General features: G+C 37.2%; 1 protein-coding gene across 18 annotated transcripts in view; it reads right to left on the bottom strand.

Moving 5' to 3' along the window:
* The window catches only part of Nckap5 (NCK associated protein 5), a 915317-nt gene that overhangs the window by 583718 nt on the left and 314138 nt on the right, over positions 1 to 17461 (bottom strand). For 2 of the 18 annotated variants that reach the window (XM_087195942.1, XM_087195941.1), the window contains exon 1: positions 44 to 16680. The exons of 14 other annotated variants lie outside the window; for them this stretch is intronic. The gene's annotated coding sequence lies outside the window, so the exon portion shown is untranslated. Of the gene's footprint in view, positions 1 to 43; positions 16682 to 17461 lie in introns of those variants that run through there. 2 more of the 18 variants (XM_087195946.1, XM_087195939.1) reach the window with 2 other exon arrangements.

The raw sequence follows: 17461 nt of genomic DNA, 5'->3' as shown, positions 1-17461 counted from the left end.
CTGTTTTACATAAAAAGAATCTTGAGTTTCTAAGTTTTCTTACCTTATAATTCTCTTATTCTAGAATTTAATCCTCAACAGAAGCTTCAGTTTCACTTCAAATCTGGAACCAGTAGGCAAAGAAAACTGGCTTTCAGAGAGCAAGTTAGATGTTTCAGTTAAGTTCACGTGCTTTGCTTGAAAGATTCCCACACTGTGCTTATAAACAATTATTGATGTTTTCTGGAACTTCATTCCAGAAATTGTTTGCTTTTAAATGTCAAAGAACTCTCTTTCCTGCCATCTTTTGGGTTTTATTTCAGAGTTAACAGTACTACCCAGCAATAATTTTTTAAAAAGTCACAGAGACACATTCACATGTCATACTCTAGCTGAGAAGCTCAAATATCTTAAGAGACATTATCAAAATAATGATGACCTTCAGCTCTCTCATTTGACTTCTGGATCATCCCCAAGAAGATTTATTTACATCTTGTTTGCAAAATATAATTTGTATTTATAAATATAGGCATTTCTCTAGCGCTCAGCAGTTGATACAAGTTGTATCTCTGGGACTGACATTCCTTTCCAAGGGAAGTTACCAGAGACTTGAGATACGGTTGTTTATGATGATCCTTTCCCTTCTTATTCTGAATTATAAATGGTTTTCTCTCCTCTCCTACTTTTATCTACTCTGCCACACAGCTCTCTGTAGAGGACTAGGTCTCCTGCTTTCATATACTCCAGGAATATGTTTGCTCTGACAAGTTTTCTTCAATCTTGTTTTTAGATAAACTTCAGGATGAGATGAGTGATATGTATATAGGGATATTTTGGACACTTTCAAAAATAAAAGTGACCAAGACAAAACCAACTCAGTCTCTCTACTGAGTTACTCATGCAATTTCAAAAAAATAACAATGCTGTCAGGATCTGACCTGTTTAAATGCCCTATTTTCTTCTTCTAAACAATAAAAGCAACAGAGAGAACATGTACAAAAATCAATTTGTGTTTATCCTGGAATCACACTCTATTAGAGGAAAATGGCCTGACATTTAAAAGTCTTACTTGGACTGTGGGTTCTTAAGTGCATTTGGGGTATGCAGCTAAGGGAGATGCCATCCTTAACGATGTTCATGCAATCTTTGGAAGGCACTTTGCTCTATCTGCTCTAAAACAAATATGAATGGTAAAATGTTTTTGAGAAACAATAAAGATACTCAAAAATACATAGGTCTAAATTGAAAGACATGTAAATAATAAAGCAAAAACGCACGTATTTTTCCTCATCTGTACCTTGTAAGTCTTTTCTGGGAAAGCTTTTTACAGCAGGCTTACACAACACAGTGCACTGTATATAAGCTCAGATTATCACAAGTATAAATGTTAAGTGACTATAAAGTTAGAGCAACATGATATATCTTCAATGTGTACTTTCTTTCCCACAACCAAAAAGATAAAAGAAAACTTTATCACAATGTTTCTTTCACATCTTAAATCTACTTTTAGCTGACCAAATTATATTAAGACAACCAAAGTAATCACATTTTGGATCCTTTGAGAAATCATTTTTCATATCCATCTTTTTAAAAAAATCTAAAATTACCAAATTCCGGATTCTTCTATAATTTGAGTGCCCCCATGTTCTAAATCACAAAACAGCATTTCAATTGGCAGGGTGGGACACTGTTCAACAGAGCAGTACCTGGCGAGAGAACCTTTCCTATGCAGATCTAGTCAAATCTTGGACCTGTGATGAGATTCTCACAAAGGAAGTCGGCTTCTAGCAGACACTTGATTAAAGAATTTCCCAGCATTTCATCTATGGAATGGCAAGCTCCTGACAATGCTTGCCTTGGCAGCTACCATAATGCAGTGAAGGTAGTTTAGGAAAAACCTGCTACCACAGCTTTTGCTTTTGATTCTGCCCAGTAGCTATGGAAACTATCTTTCAAAAGCCAACTGGTCCCCTTTCTTGCAAACTACATAGAATAAAACTATTTCTTACCCTTGCTGGAAGCTTCATTTTTTTAACATGGTCAACTTATCTAAGCCTCCTCCAGCTTTAGCTCAGGTATTTGCAAGTAAAGCTATCATATTTGATAGATAATTTGGATTTGAATTAGGAAGCACATGAAGGTATGTTAAGCTACCACTTTAATTCATCTTTATTGTCACCCTAGAATATATTTGCCTGTACAAGCCGTTCCTCACATCTACAGATTTGGAAATTTTAAAATTTGCAAAAAATCAAAAAAATTTTTTTTTGGTACTGGGTATCGAACTCAGGCCCTTGCACTTGCGAGGCAGGCATGGTGCCAATGAGCTAAATCCCCAGCCCAAAGTAGAATAATTTATCTTCCAATACTCATGAATTTTTCTCATTACTTTATTATCACCTTTCTTTCATATCCCATCAGTCTCATAAAATTTATTGACAATGCACTGTTTATAGAGTGTTATTTTATGCATAGTGACCATGATGCTCAAAATATTAAAATCTATGATACCCAAGACAATTTTAAAGAAGGACAACAAAGTTATAGGGCATAAAAGAACTAATATAAAATACATAATTAAGACAGTGTCCTTGAAGCAAAAAACCAAAACAATCTATTTGTAGACCCATGGAACAAAAAGGAAATTCAGAAACAGACACATACATAGTTAATCGAGTATTAACAGAAGTGAAGTGACAAGGGAAAGTAGCTGGGAGAGAAAAATCTTTTCACTGTATGATTCTGACTATTCATAGGGAGAAAAAAAGGATCCATTTCTCTTTTTTTTTTTTGGTACCAGGGATCGAACTCAGGACCTTGCACTTGTGAGGCAGGCACGGTTCCACCGAGCTAAATCCCAGGCCCAAAATTTTATTTATTTGTTTGCTTATTTAGTGGTAGAGGGATCAAATCTAGGGCTTTTGCTGGGCTCCAATTCTTAACTACTACTACAAACCAAAAACCAATTCCTGAGGGACAATAAATATGACAGATAACAATAAAACTTTTATAAAAAAATAAAACCAAAACAAAATATATCTTGATGACTAGACTAAGCAAAGGTTTCTAGAGGAAGCAGAAAGTACCAAGAGGGGAAACCTGATAAATGGGATTTATTAACAACATCTCTTCCTCAAAACAAACTCAATACAATTAAGAAGACACAAATTGGGAGAATATATTTTCAATATCTATACATAATTAGGGACTGGAAAAAAACAAGCATCTGTGAGCAAGAACACAGAGAACACAAAACCCTCACACATGGCTGGTAGAGGGTAAACTGGTATGACCATTTTGGTGAACTGCTTGATAGTATCTACTACAGCTGAACAGATGCCTATCCAAGGCCCAACAAAACATTTGCCAAAAATATGTACAAGAGTGTTCATAGTAACATGCCTCACAAAAGGCCTGAACCAGGACATACTCAATTGTCCAACAACAACCCACTATATAAATAAGTTGTGTTGTATTCAGCTAATAGAACATTGTACAGCAACTAGGAAGAACAATTTATAACTATTTGCAATAATATAGGTAAATATCACAATTATAACTTTGACTGAAGAAAGACTGCAAAAAAACCTAAAACACAGTTATTGAATTGCTTCACTTATAAAAAGCTCAAATACTGGAAAATTCTATTCATGGTAAGAGAAATCAAGATAGTATTTGCTGGTGACTAAAACAGCCACAAGGTGTATTCTTGGGTCCTTCTTCTTGATCTGGATACTAGTTATAGTTTGTGAAATATCATCATGCTAACACTTTGACTTGGGTGCTATTCTGTGTGTATGTTATACTTCAATACATGGTTTTGAAAAATTAAAGGCACCATCCCTACTTTCAATTAACATATGATATAATTTTATTAAAGACAAGTTGGAGGAAAATGACATGAGAATGTTAATAGGCAACACATCACAATTAGTTTCAGTCAGCACATTCAGCAACTTCCTATATGCAGGCAATATTTTAGGAGTGATAGAAACATTTGTAAACATAAGAAAATTTCCCTACAAGAGTTTATAACTCAAAGAAGAGAAGGAACTAAGATTTAACTTAACACACGCGCACACACACACACACACAAAGAGAAACAGCAGACACTAAATTATTATAATGCTTGGGTAGTCAACTCTCACATGTTCCAACAGCTGTGCTACAGGGACAGAGTAAGAATGATGGTCAAGATCTGAAATTATCAAGAAAGGCTCCATGGAAGAGGCAAGTGTGAGCCCAGAATAGAGGCAAGAATAGCATCTGAACTCATAGTCTCAGGAGACAGCATTGGGAATGATTCTGGATGAGGCTGCTGGGGGAAAGGAGTAGGGACCATGAATGAACTAACTCTGGGGAAGTGCATAAATAAGAATCAGAAGGGATGTAAACAAGGAAAATCAGGCTGTAGTCTAATGGAAAAATATCAATAAAGCATCCTCAGAATAACAAATGAAAAAGCTTGTTTTTTAAAAGAGAGATAGATATAGTTAGTCCTTCAACAATACTGAACATTTTTCTGCAAACTTTTTCAAACTGTGGGTCACAGTACATTCACAAGAAATGAAATCATTTTAGTATGCTGCAAACAATACTCTAAGAGTGACATATATTGGTATACACCAGAGTACAGTACACAGATCTTATTTAGAATATGCATACTGCAACTGATCGTGTAGCTAATGGCTGTGATCAGCCGGTGACGCATCAATCTTTCCCTGTCTTATCTATCTTTTCCTGCAGTGCATTTGGGGTATAGCATTGGCTCATGAAATCTTTGGTTTTGTGATGTGTACATATTTAAACACATATAAATTAAATAAATGAGTACGCACATGCATATACACATATAGTTGAAACATAAAATGTGTTTCGTTTAGTATTTGCAATCTAAAAAGTTTGAAAATTATTCCTCTAAACATAGACTTCTGTAGAATTTATTGGACAAGAAAAGGTTTGAGCGTGGGCCTAAAAACATTAAACAGGGAGGAGATGCACAATAAATGAACAAGCAGCTAGGTAATATACAGAATCTGCATTCAGAAGACAGTCAGAGCCTCCTTAGTTATTTCCTTCTTCCTGGATGCCCTATTTCCCAGAGGATGCTCACTCAGCCCAGCACCCTATTCAGTAGCACTAAATGGGTCTTGAATTTAAGCATTTTTAAATTCCAATTAATCTTGCCTATCTAGCAAATTTTGAGTCCTTACAAATTGAATTATATTCCATGTACTATTTAAAGGAATATTAGCTTTTAAAACTGTGTTCCATTTATAAAAACACCTAACAACCCCTAACACTGCCTGAGAAGTGTCAAATAACACAATTTGGAGCAGGGGCTGTGAAATGTCTTCTCTTTGAATTACCTGATGTCATCTGTAGCAAAATGGATAGAACTTATTAATGAAATAAGTAACTTGCAGAAAGTCCAATTCTACATGTTCTTTCTCATGCGTGGATGTTTAAGAAATAGTCAGTGGGAATGTATAATAGTGATTCCTAAAGGCTGGGAGAAGGAATAGAGGGGATAGAACTAGTGCATTCTAGTGTTCTACAGAACAGTAGAATTATTATAGGTCACAATAACCTATTAGATATTTTATGAACAAGAAGAAGGGTGCTTGAGAGGTCCAAACCCAAAGTAATAAGGACTGGGAAACATTAATTACCCTGATTTGATCAGTACACACTGTATAGACATATTTAAATAGCACACTGTACCCTACAAATACATACAATTAAGTCAATTGTCTTAATAATTGTCATCTCCCTACATAATTTTCACTATACAAATCTACCTCTAGTAAGACTAATGATTATTTTATGACCATCTCATCAATGATATGGATATAAAAAATAAGAACTGGTAAAAATACTTTTTTGCATAGAGCAATTTCATCCTATGTTAATTTCCTATTCCCTTAACATTTTTCAACATTCAACTATAATCATATAAAAATTTCCCAACCCTTTCAAATTTTACAACATTAAATTAAACTCTCATAGGCAACCTCCACCTATGCACATACCCTCATCACTTCATCACTTTAAAGGAAAACTCCCTAGGAAACCAAGGTCATATATGGCAAAAGCATTCCAATCAGCTACACAAAGCATTTATTGTGGGACTACATCCGTGAGTAGTTAAGGATGGCCTCAAATACACGAATATGTATTTTCTTTACAGAAATGCACCCTAGCAGAGAAGACCTTCGTTCATTTTGAACCTCATGACCTGGAAGTAGCCAGCTTTGGAATAGCTCAGGTGTGCATTTCCCTCCTGTGCTGCATATGTCTGTCTTTTCCTATTCTCTACGGGTTTGTGATTTTTCACACCCTCCCCCATCATATCCTATTTTCTGCTGTGGGTACTTCAAGTCACATTTGTCTTACATTACACGTTCTAGAATGACTTAAAAGTACATTAAAATGTGTCATTATGTTAGGAAGGGGGAACTGAAATTTTAAAAGTAGTCAGAATATCTACAGTCTTTTGGCCCATAAGGTCACGTATGTGTTAATTACTACTAAGTGACCAATTGCATTATTCATCAAGTGTTCAAAGCAGCTCAAGAATTCATCCCCAAAACTATGTGCATATTCTAGAGAAGCAGTTACTGCCCAGGAAGGAAACAGAAGAGAAACAGTAATGATCTTGACAATGCACAGTTGCTTTCATGTCAACACAGCCTGCTTGGACTGCATTCCAGCCATTAAAAGATGATACTCCCTTGATGAAATGTGCCAAGTTAAGCTGGTTGTCTTTGCTTTTTCACTATATTCCTAAATCTATGCCCAACTCCAGAGGGATATGCATGTTCCACTTTCTGCTAGAAAGATCAGTAAGGCTACATTTCCCCACAAACCTCCAGAAGAATTTTATGTAAGGATTTCCAGAACTGTGAAATAATAAATGTGGATTGTTTCAAGCTACTGAATCTGTGGCAAACTGTTATAGCAGCCACAAGAAATTCATACACTCTTTCCCAGCTACCTTTCTTTCTCCCTTTTCTTGTTCCTTTCCAGTAAATGTCTATTGAATACTTTCCATACTTCGGCTCTCTCATCATTACTGAATAATGAACAGCACAGATACTGTCTCTAGGTTCATGAAGCTAACAATCCAGCAAGACATTCTGACTGAAGAGTACAAATGTGATGAGATCTAAGGTAGAAATACGTGATACCGGAGGGAGCAAATAAATGGTGGGCAGTTAGGAAGGTCCCTGACCTCGTCTGTGGAGGGAGGAAATTTAAACTAAGTCCTAAAAGATGAGGGGCCATTGGGTTGGAGAAGGGAGACAAGCAGCCAGTGTGCTTTGTAAGCAGTGGAAAGAGGTGGTCAACAAGGGAAGCGAAATGAGAAGGCAGGGCCGAGCGGCCCAGAACTCATAGGCCATCACAAAGATCTTTTATTCCTTTACTCCAGCCCAAAGAAAAGGTTCAAACAGAGCAGAGGCTATGTGAAAACCTCAATTCTTGAGACAACGTCAGGAGGACTTCAGAACACAAGGTCAAACACTGGCCTTTGAGCTTTTGATTAAATGTGCAAATTCCAAGAGAAAGCAATATTAATCTTTGGCTACGTGATAAATCTTTATCGAGAAGAATTTTATCTCTCAGTGAACTGACCACTGAGCAGTGCTCATAAAAAAGGGTCAAAGCATAGGAAAATGCCACAGAGAAAGAAGGAAGCAGTCAACCAGGACAGCCTTGAAGGGCCGGAACCCAGCAGGACCTTGACCTGGGAGTGAGGCAACTGGCCCAGGCATAGAACAGCCTGGGCCAGGAAGGGCAGAATGACCTGCTTTACATTTTCCACTGGATGAATCTCTGGGAAGCTGAAAACCTGCCTCACCCCCCAACACCCACCATGCACACAGTCTGGGCACAGACCACTGCTTAGAAGCTTTCGGGAAAGCATGCCAGGACTGCGGCCTAAAACATGGACAGGCGGCTGAGGCCACTGGTTCCTCAGGCAGGCGCTTCCCTCCTGTGTATCTCACTGCTGGCTATTTCCTCAGTGGAAAAGAACCTAAATTGGAAAAAAATTCCCTCAGATCTACTTTTATTAGCCTTTAAAACAAACATCTGTTGCTAGTCACTGTCAAAAGGTGGAACAGCAAACTGACAAACTATGTATTTTGACCAGACCATAACACTGCCATTGAGCTCCTTGAGAGACAGGCCAGGCCTTGACCAATTGTGCTAGTCCTTGTTTGGTGACGTGCTTCTGACCTCATGAGGAACAGGAGTTTCACAGAGAACAACATGAAACACGCCATCTTGCACATAACAGATGCCAAAAAACCATACAGAATCATTCATTTTGACTCTGCAAGGCATTCCACCCAACTTTAAGCTAAAGCAGAAGCTTGCTACTCAATAATAGTGCTGGTTTAGACATGAAATTCAGAAAATGCAAATGAAATCAGTGTCTATAAAGACCCATGAATTCTGAACATTTTAAAAAGCTCATTTCATAGTAATGCATACCAGACATGATATAAATGTATATTTCTACCCAATAAGAAATCAATTCTATTTTGTGTACACTATTTGAGTGGCTCTCTGAAATCAAGGTCGTAGGCTCTAAAACTGTGAGGAAGTCTAACAATATCTGGCCACCACCATAACCCACGAGAAGGTTATTTTAATTTCTTTAGGGAAAAAAAATTAATGTACTTAAAATTAGTTCAAGAATTGAAACTGCATGCTCTAGAGGAAAGGTAACTGGAATTGGTCAATAATGTCCTCCTAATAAGGGAAGCAACCTTAGTCAGAGGACAGTGACATCCTAATCCCCACATCTGCTGATTAAACAAACAAGAGAACAGTTGTCTGGCTTTCAGATGGAAAGGATGTGTATTAGCAACAAGAATATAGTTCCTGACAGCAAAAGTTACTTAGAAAAGCTGTAAAATCTCTTTGCCCAGAGGTTTTGAAAAAGAAATAAATGCATCTACTCATGTTGGTTCTGATGCAAACATGCCTAGAAGGCATCCAGTAGAAGAAAGACACTAAGCTTCCCCTGTCACCACAGGGCTCTTTTTCTAGTCACAGTGCAGAAGACACATGAAAGTTCTATCTCCCAACAATGTCACAACTCAGAGAATCTCATCACTGGCTGAAGCTTGGCTCCCCTATGCAACACATGAACCACCAGATCAGAGCAAAAGAAGTCTTTGTGTAGAGCACTGTGGGTGTTAAATGGTCACCTTTGCAATCCAATGATGTGTTTCTTCCGTCCTGTGATGGATATGGGCAAAAGAAGCATTCTAAGATTTTCCTACCACCCTACCGGGAGCGAGCTCAGCTGCCCTTTTAAATCAGAAGTTCCGAGACCACAGTCAGGCTACACAAGAACAGCATCAAATACAAATGCAGGAAGCTTGTTTTGCATGCAAGCCCCAAACAGGATCCATTTCAAGTCTCAAGTCCTAGTGCAGGACATGTGCAAATTTAAGTTTGTGACTTACTTGCTGTTGGTGGAATTCATCCCAATGGTTAGAATCATCTGCTCAAACAGCCATTTGTAAAAACAAGCCACAACCCCTTAGCATCTCCTTAAGCAGGTGGCAAGGTCCCTTGGGTATGCAGTCAGGAACTTTTACCGCCTAAAAGGTGACGACTTGGCAAGTCACAATCATTCCTGTCACCAACTCTCTTACAGAATAAGGAGCCTAGTGTTTCAGGGAAGAGATCCCAACCTTGCCAAAGTTGCCTCTGTCTGAAGTGACTAAGTGTAATAGATTTCCTGCTGGGCAACCAGGCAAGCAATCCCCAGCTTTTCCATTCATTGGTAATAACACAAAGTGTACTGAGAAAGCTCAATGCATTTCAAAGTATAACTCAGGCTCAGTTCTGTAAAAGCCTGAGAAAGCAGAATCTTTAAGAAATAGAGGGAGGCAGGGAAAGAAAATTAATGTGTCTCCAACACTTACTATATGCCAAGGACTTTGCTGGATCTTTTATATAATTTACTTAAATAAACTGTGACGAGAAACCCATGAAGAGCTTAAGGCAAGAATTATTCTTCCCTGCTCCACAAAAAGACTGCGTATCTCAGACGAAGCAAGTGAAGAACCCAGAAAAAGAAATTGAACACTAGAGTTCACAAAGGTAGAAGTAGTACAGTGAAGAATTACACTGAGAGCTACAATGCCTCCAGTATCACATATGTCCTTTCAGTACCCTCCACTCATTAGACTCCCCCATCCTGTATTCCACCATATTTATTTTTAGAATGGAACAGAGATAGAAAGGTAATGTCCCAGAGGTACAGAAGCTCTGAGCTGCAACTCTAGTTCTTTTTCAAGGTATGTGCCATTGGGAAGGTCTTTTAAATTCCTAGTCCCCATTTCTTTATCTTTAAAATGGGAATACATGCCAAACCTATGTGTTATGTTATAGTGAGAGGAGAAACAGGGTAAAATATATATAAAAGCATTTTAAAAATTATAAATTCCAATGAGAGAGAGTACATATTATCACAAAACCACTGAAGGAACCATGCCAGATTTTTCTACCATAAAGACTTCAGAATGTAAAACAAAGCTGGACTTTGGCATGTTCTTTAGGACAACTAGGTTATCTGCCTTCCTTCAACTCTGAGCTTACAAAGAGAAGCAGAAATGCTCTATGAACATTAGTACTGTCTCATTCACTGTTCCATTGTAAAAGCCTGGGAACAACTCTAAAAACTTACATAGGAGGAAGATGACTATAGCAGTTGGATTCCAAAGTTCTACCAATACCTGCTGGGCCCTTGGTATAGAATCCACCCATGGTGCAACAGGTTGGTCCTTTGACTCACTGTAACCCACAGAACTTGGCAGAAGTAATGCACTGGCCAGTTCCAGAATGTAGCTTTAAGAAAGTCTAGAAGTTTCCACTTTTGCCCTGAATCATAACTTAAGCAGTCCTGGTAGAGAGGCTGTGTGGAGAAATAATACTAAGACAGCCTCAGCTGCCCCAACAGTCCAGCTTTCAAGCCACCAAGCAACATAGTGAGAACTCTCTAGGGGAACCCAATCAACTCAGAATAGAGAGAGTGAGAATGCAATGGCAGTTGTTTTAAACCCTAATTCTGGGGATTGTCTGTTATGTAGTAATGGATGGTAATAACCGTAATAACAAAGAGGAAGAAAAGGGAGCAGCTGTCATCTGAAACTTTACCACATGCCTCACCCTTCATATATCTAATTTAATCTTTACTACAAGTAGTTCAAGGAGAGGATTAGGATACCCATTTGCACATGAGGCTGGATGAAGCTGGGTAAGCTGTCCAAGTCAGGCAGATCCAGAATTACCGGTCTCTGATAAAAAGTTGGAGAATTGAGTTGAACGACAACAAAAACAAACAAAAAAACAACTAATTAACTGAACACATATTTTAAATAATATATAGAAACACATATTATAATAAAAATAGCTTTCAACCATTTTTGTATATATCACCTAAGATATATAGGAGCCTGGAAATTAGAATTCAACTTCTAAACTAATCACTACCTTGCCTTGTGTTCAGATGTTCCCCCAAAGCCTCATGCTTTTTCAGAGGTGGCTGAATCTAGATTCATGGTGGGGCTAGGCCTGAGGGCATCGGGATTAAGGGCGTGAATGCTACCTGTCCTACACAGTCTGAATAAGGCAAAAGGGGCAGAAAGATGCTGTTAAGGCCCCTTGTTGCTTTCGCTGCTTCTGCCACCATGAACTGTAACCCCTCTGCCAAGCTGCCTTGAAGCCAGCTGATTATGGACTGAAATCTCTGTGAACTGTAAGCCGAATAAACCTTTTCTCCTTTAACTTTTGGTGTTGGGTATTTTGTCTCCGCAATGACAGAAAAGTAATTAACACCCCACCTTTGTGAAACTGAACACGAAACCGAATACCCAAAAAAGTTTTCTTCTATTAAAACTGAAAATAAAATCTGAGATTTTTGTAATGGAACAGATATCAAAATGGAATACTGGCTATAAGGAACTTTTGTAAACCAAAGAAGGAAAGGAAAAAGATCAAAATCCTATCCAAGTGTGAAGATTTGTTCAATGGATTTGAAGTTTCACTTCCTTGTAAGTTTCCACAGAAGTTCTCAGTTCCCAACTATTTGTATTTTCCTAATTCCTTTCAGGTGTTTATATAAGCATTCATGCAAAAACTGTTTTGTTTCCAGAGCTCAGGACATATCTATCACTCAAAGAATGCAAAATAATATAAGCTCAAGTAGAACTACTGAATACTTCTTTATCAGTATTTTTGGAGACAGAGTCCTGAAAAACAGAAAACTTTTAGTTTCCAGGAAATAGCTACATTTCTCCACCCTGTTGATCCACCAATTTATGTTAGTTTGTTCCGGTGGGGGGCGGGGGGGAATAAAGAAGTGAATGATGGATTTAGGAAATGTATACATGAACACTCACTGTCCTGACATGGGCAAAGAGAGGTCTCCCAGCGTGCTGGCTAGATATAAGGAAGGAGCTACCAAATGGATAAGACTGCCAGCACAGTAAATATCTGAAGTTGTTTGTTCTGTTCCATTGAATGGGATACAAGAATGTTCATGAAGAGAACTCTGCCTGTTTGGTGGACAATGGCAGCTAAGAGTATCAAAGCAGCCCACTGAAGCCATTAGGTAGGATCCTGAGAGGGCCACCAATTTATATAACATTCTCTCGTTGGACGTAAAATCTAGAAAAAGAGTAAGATTTAAATGTATAAAGCTTAAACCACAGAATTAAAAACAATATTAAGTTTTATTAAAGAACTAATAATGAGCTAACTTCTGAATATGAAATGACTAGTAATAAGAACATGATTTCTCTTAAGGATTTAAAAGAATTCTCTTCCAAGCTCTAAAGCCTATGCATATATTTTTCTACTACACAAATGAACAAAATACTGTGGCTCATATTTCAAAGTGGATGGAACAATGGCTAAATTAAAACTAAAGCAATCTACTTAATATTATTAAACACTTTATATAAGCCAAGGGTAAAAGTAGAAATATAATCTGATCTATTTGATTTTGAATGTGCAACTTAGTATTTTTATAATGGTACTAATTTCAACATTAATATAATGTATACACTACATGTGTACATTTAAATGTATCACCAACTGTCATTTGTTCAATGAACAAAGGAGAAGTTTACACATTCTTCTGGACCTAATTAAATAAACAAAGAAGCTGCAATGGGATCCCAAATCAAACCCTTTATTTGAAATAATAATCCCACTAGGAAAAATTGTACCTCCAAGGTAGCAAATATTCTAGAGTAATTATGGTTAACTTGGCATGTCCTGTTTCAGTTTTTCTTCAATGCTATTATAACTGTTTTATTATTATGTACATTAATACTACATTGTTTATGTTTTATTTTTATAAAATAACACAAGACCCTGAAAAATCCTCTTCAATCCACATGTATAAAGGCAGGATTGATACTTTCACAAGCATATTCAATTTGTGCATTTTAAAAATGATAAATAAATGATAAAATATCTTGAACAAATGACTGTAATCATTTCATTAGAAGATGAATTTGGCCACCTGAATCAGCAAAAAGATGTCATTACCTCCCACTTATTGATTTTGATTCTACAATTAAAGAAAAACATGTTCTGTAGTTAAAAGTTCCCATCTCAATCTAGAACACTAGAAGTCACTTACTAAGAACTGACCTGGGAAAATGTCACCTTCTCAGCTGTGCCCTCACCCTCCATGCCTCCTTAAGTTTATGCACTAATGGAGGTCACTGAATTCTTTCTAACCAAACAACGGCCAGCTGAACATTAGGATGGACCCACTGTAGTGACCCTCATCTTTCCCCTCTACAGACTTCTGTGTATCAGACTTACCTAACACCTATAATCACTGCTGAGAAAAAAGAGGGACTTTGCAATAGTATAGTGACTATATCCAATGTACACAGCCAAACAAAGAATTTAGGGATTAGCATGAACTTCTTCAAGGACACTAATATGCCTGTGAAGTTAATTTAATAAGACACCAGTGGCCAGAAATATGTCAAGGGAAAGCACAAAGAAACACAACTCAAGGTTTTCAAGGCCATGTGAAATAAAGATAAGCAATATAATGGGAAAAATAAAAAGGATTCAGATACTTTATGGAATTACAAACAGTGAAAGAGAAAAATATTCAGAAATAGTCACACTAATTACCACAACTACTCTGGATCACTTTAAAGCTACCAAATATATGAACAGAGCTATAACAAATGTAGGAATGGAAATAAGTACATATGAAGAATAAATAAGTTATCAATTAGGCAGCTCAATCCATTTGTATTTATAAACGGGTAAAGAAAACTGGGAAGCTTATGATAACTACTCTGATGAAAAATTCAATAGGGGAAAAACAGTGCAGCTTTAGATTTTAAAATTTGGCTTTATCCTACTGTTTTGGAAAGTGTTACAAACATTTCTCAAAAATAGAAAATAATCATGAACAAAATCATTAATCTACATAATATTACATGAAGGGCTGAGGGGTCAAATATGTAGCTTCACGCACATAGATAAGAAAGAATGTGAAGACGTAACAAACTACAGGCTAGTCCTCGGAGACCAGACAGAGAAATGATGGGTTCCAAATGGTATGCTAAGTTTCTTCTATCTCTAGTGATGAACAAACCCAAGAGAGCTGGCAGCAGTATCAGTGAGATCTTTATAATGTGCCCCAGATCCTTTTTGATAAAGTCCCTCAAAATGATGTAAGCAAGCCAAAGCATACATAGGGCAAAGAGACGGGTTCTCTTTTGTGTTGCAGACACTTATTTCCTAGGCCTATTCAGGACACATGCCAGTGCTAATGACCGTACAATGCCATTTAAGGAAGTTTTAACACCTGACATGTTGCTTGACATAGGAGTAGCAGGATTGTGTTGGGTTGTTGTTGTTGCTGTTTTGTAGTACTACGGGTTGAACACAGGGATTTTGCACTGAACCACATATTCCAAGCAGATAGTTTTAAGAGCTTTATACTGAGAAAGTGTTAGGAATGCAGAACACTTGTGACAAAAAGAACATGCCAGGCAACCTTGTATCCTTAGGTCTGGAGTATGACTGCAGTATCTCACAGTCTTTGACTACCACACAAAAAATAAAGAAGTTCAGAAATCCAAAGAGTGTGCCGCATAAAGCTCCTAATGCAAAATAATCTCCAAAATATGAGCTACTCTTCAATTTTTCTATTTTGGCCCTCCTTTTTCATCTGGTCATTCATAGAAAAGAGGAGGTTCTGCATTATAACACCTAATAACTTATGAAATCTGTCCCTCCCTTCCCATTCACAAGTCATGCCCCCCAATCCAGGTCCTCATCCTATCTGGCTGGACAGAGCCAGCGCCCCCTAATCACTTACTGCTCCCCACTCAGATCCAGCCTATGCACCATTTTCAGATTTATTTTCCAACACCATCTACCCAGCATTGTCTCTGACTCTAAAACATCAACGCCTTCCAACAGCACAGGATATTTTTTTCTTAATTTTATCCCAAGTTCTCTCACTTTTTCAAACATAAAGACTTGTTTTGATTCACATCCATACAATACCCAGTACAATTATTGTACCAGGACCAGTAGGCAAATGCCAACCTAGAGGATAATGTTCAAATTGAGTAACTCACATGGGATTGCCCATATTAAAAAGTCCTCCTACTCCTTTACCTTCAGCTCCTACTCTCCCTTCCAGTGCTACTCATAGGACCCTTCCTTAGTTCCAGTTCTCTGTGGACCAGATTAATCTCTGCCCCTCTCCTCATGTCCAAGTCCCATTGGGATTGGCTCCTGTCCTCTTCCCCAGGAGGCTTGTCCAACCACGCTGGTCACACTCATCAACTCATCTTCTAAAATCCTCTTGCATTGTTTTCCTTTCTCTTTTTTACCAGTTTAACACACAGTGTCACAGTACCTTACATGATTATGTCCACTTTCTCCCCCTAAATTGTAAGTTCTCAGAGGATATTTGTATTTGACAACTAATATTATAATAAACTCATAACTAATTACATTTTATAACTACCATGGATTCATGAAACCTAAAATAAGATCCTATGCAGGGCAAGTATTAAATATTTTTTAATGAAAATCAGGTGAGTTTTTCCAATTGTCAGCATAAGAGGAAGGAGGAGACAAGTTAAAATGGAATAAACTTTTCAGAGCAATTAGTTTAGTGATATGTGTAAGGGATGTCTACAAAAGAGCATCAGGATTCTAAAACAGCTATGAAATACCTGAAAAGGAACCCCAAGGATGTGGGTGCCAAACCCTAAAATAAACTATTCAATGAAAAAGAAGATATTGCTCCTAATCTGATGTTAGGCACAATGGTTTGCTGGGAGAGAGAAAAAGAGGGACAGGCCCTTTGGGGTATGTTAAAATGTTTATTCCTAATATAATAAATTTGTGTTTACTTCCTTTATCAGGTATTTATTAATCATTAGGTTTCAAACACTGAACAAAAAAAAATAACTGGAAATGACTCGGGGAAAACAATCATTATAAACAAAGGTACAAAGAAAAAAAGTTTCTACTTTCCCAAAGTTGTAGTAAAATAAAAGTGCTATTTTTTTCCCCATTAAGTTTATTGGTACATTTACGGTATAAAGTACAGTTACATTCATCATTGGGATATTGTACCATCACATGAGTCTCTTGGTTCTTATTTTTTCTCCTTCCCTTGCCCTCCCTTCACCCCCTCCACCCTTCCCTATTTGCAAAGACTTTGTTTCCATTTTTTTCCTTTTCTCATATTTTTTCTTTTCCCTTTTTTCCTTTCCCTTACCCTTCCCACTTACCCTGCACCTTTAGACCTTTTCTTCCTGTTACACAATATCAATTATACATTTTTTAAATTACAATATCAATATCTAGGAGACATTACCACAGATTTTACAGAATTTAAAAGGATATAGAAAGCATATTTCAAAAATCTGCTTTGAAATAAATTTGACAACTTCTAAGAAGTACCTTGGAAGACAAATTAATGAAAGTAACTCTGGAGGAAATATAAAATTTGAATAGCACCTATTAAAGAAAGTATATTCCTAGCTTGAAAACCTACCTATATGACAACAGCAGGCTCATATACATTTTAACTGATAAATTATATCAAACAATTAAAGCAGAAAAAAGAAGGAACACTTCTCCCCTCATTTTAGGAATGCAACATTGCGCTAATCCTAAAACTGGATAAAGATAATAGAAGAAAAAGGTATGAACACAGATAGAAATTTGTTTAACAAAACAAACTATTAGAAGTCAGATCTGGCAGGATGTAGAAAGTGGTTTTGTTATAGGGATGGCAGTGTTGGTTCAGCATTGGAAGATCCACCCCCCAAAGTCATCATTTTAACACAGGAAAGGAAAAAGCCATATGATCCTGTCACTAGTTGGGGAAAAAGTATTGGACTAAATTCTACAGCTGTTCAGGGTGAAAGCTATCAGGAGACTAGAA

Source organism: Heterocephalus glaber, unplaced genomic scaffold (genome assembly GCF_053883595.1).
Source record: "Heterocephalus glaber isolate CG9 unplaced genomic scaffold, H.glaber_assembly_v1.0 deba00000347, whole genome shotgun sequence".
In the NCBI taxonomy this organism is placed as follows: domain Eukaryota; kingdom Metazoa; phylum Chordata; class Mammalia; order Rodentia; family Bathyergidae; genus Heterocephalus; species Heterocephalus glaber.
This window is presented reverse-complemented; position numbering and strand designations above follow the sequence as displayed.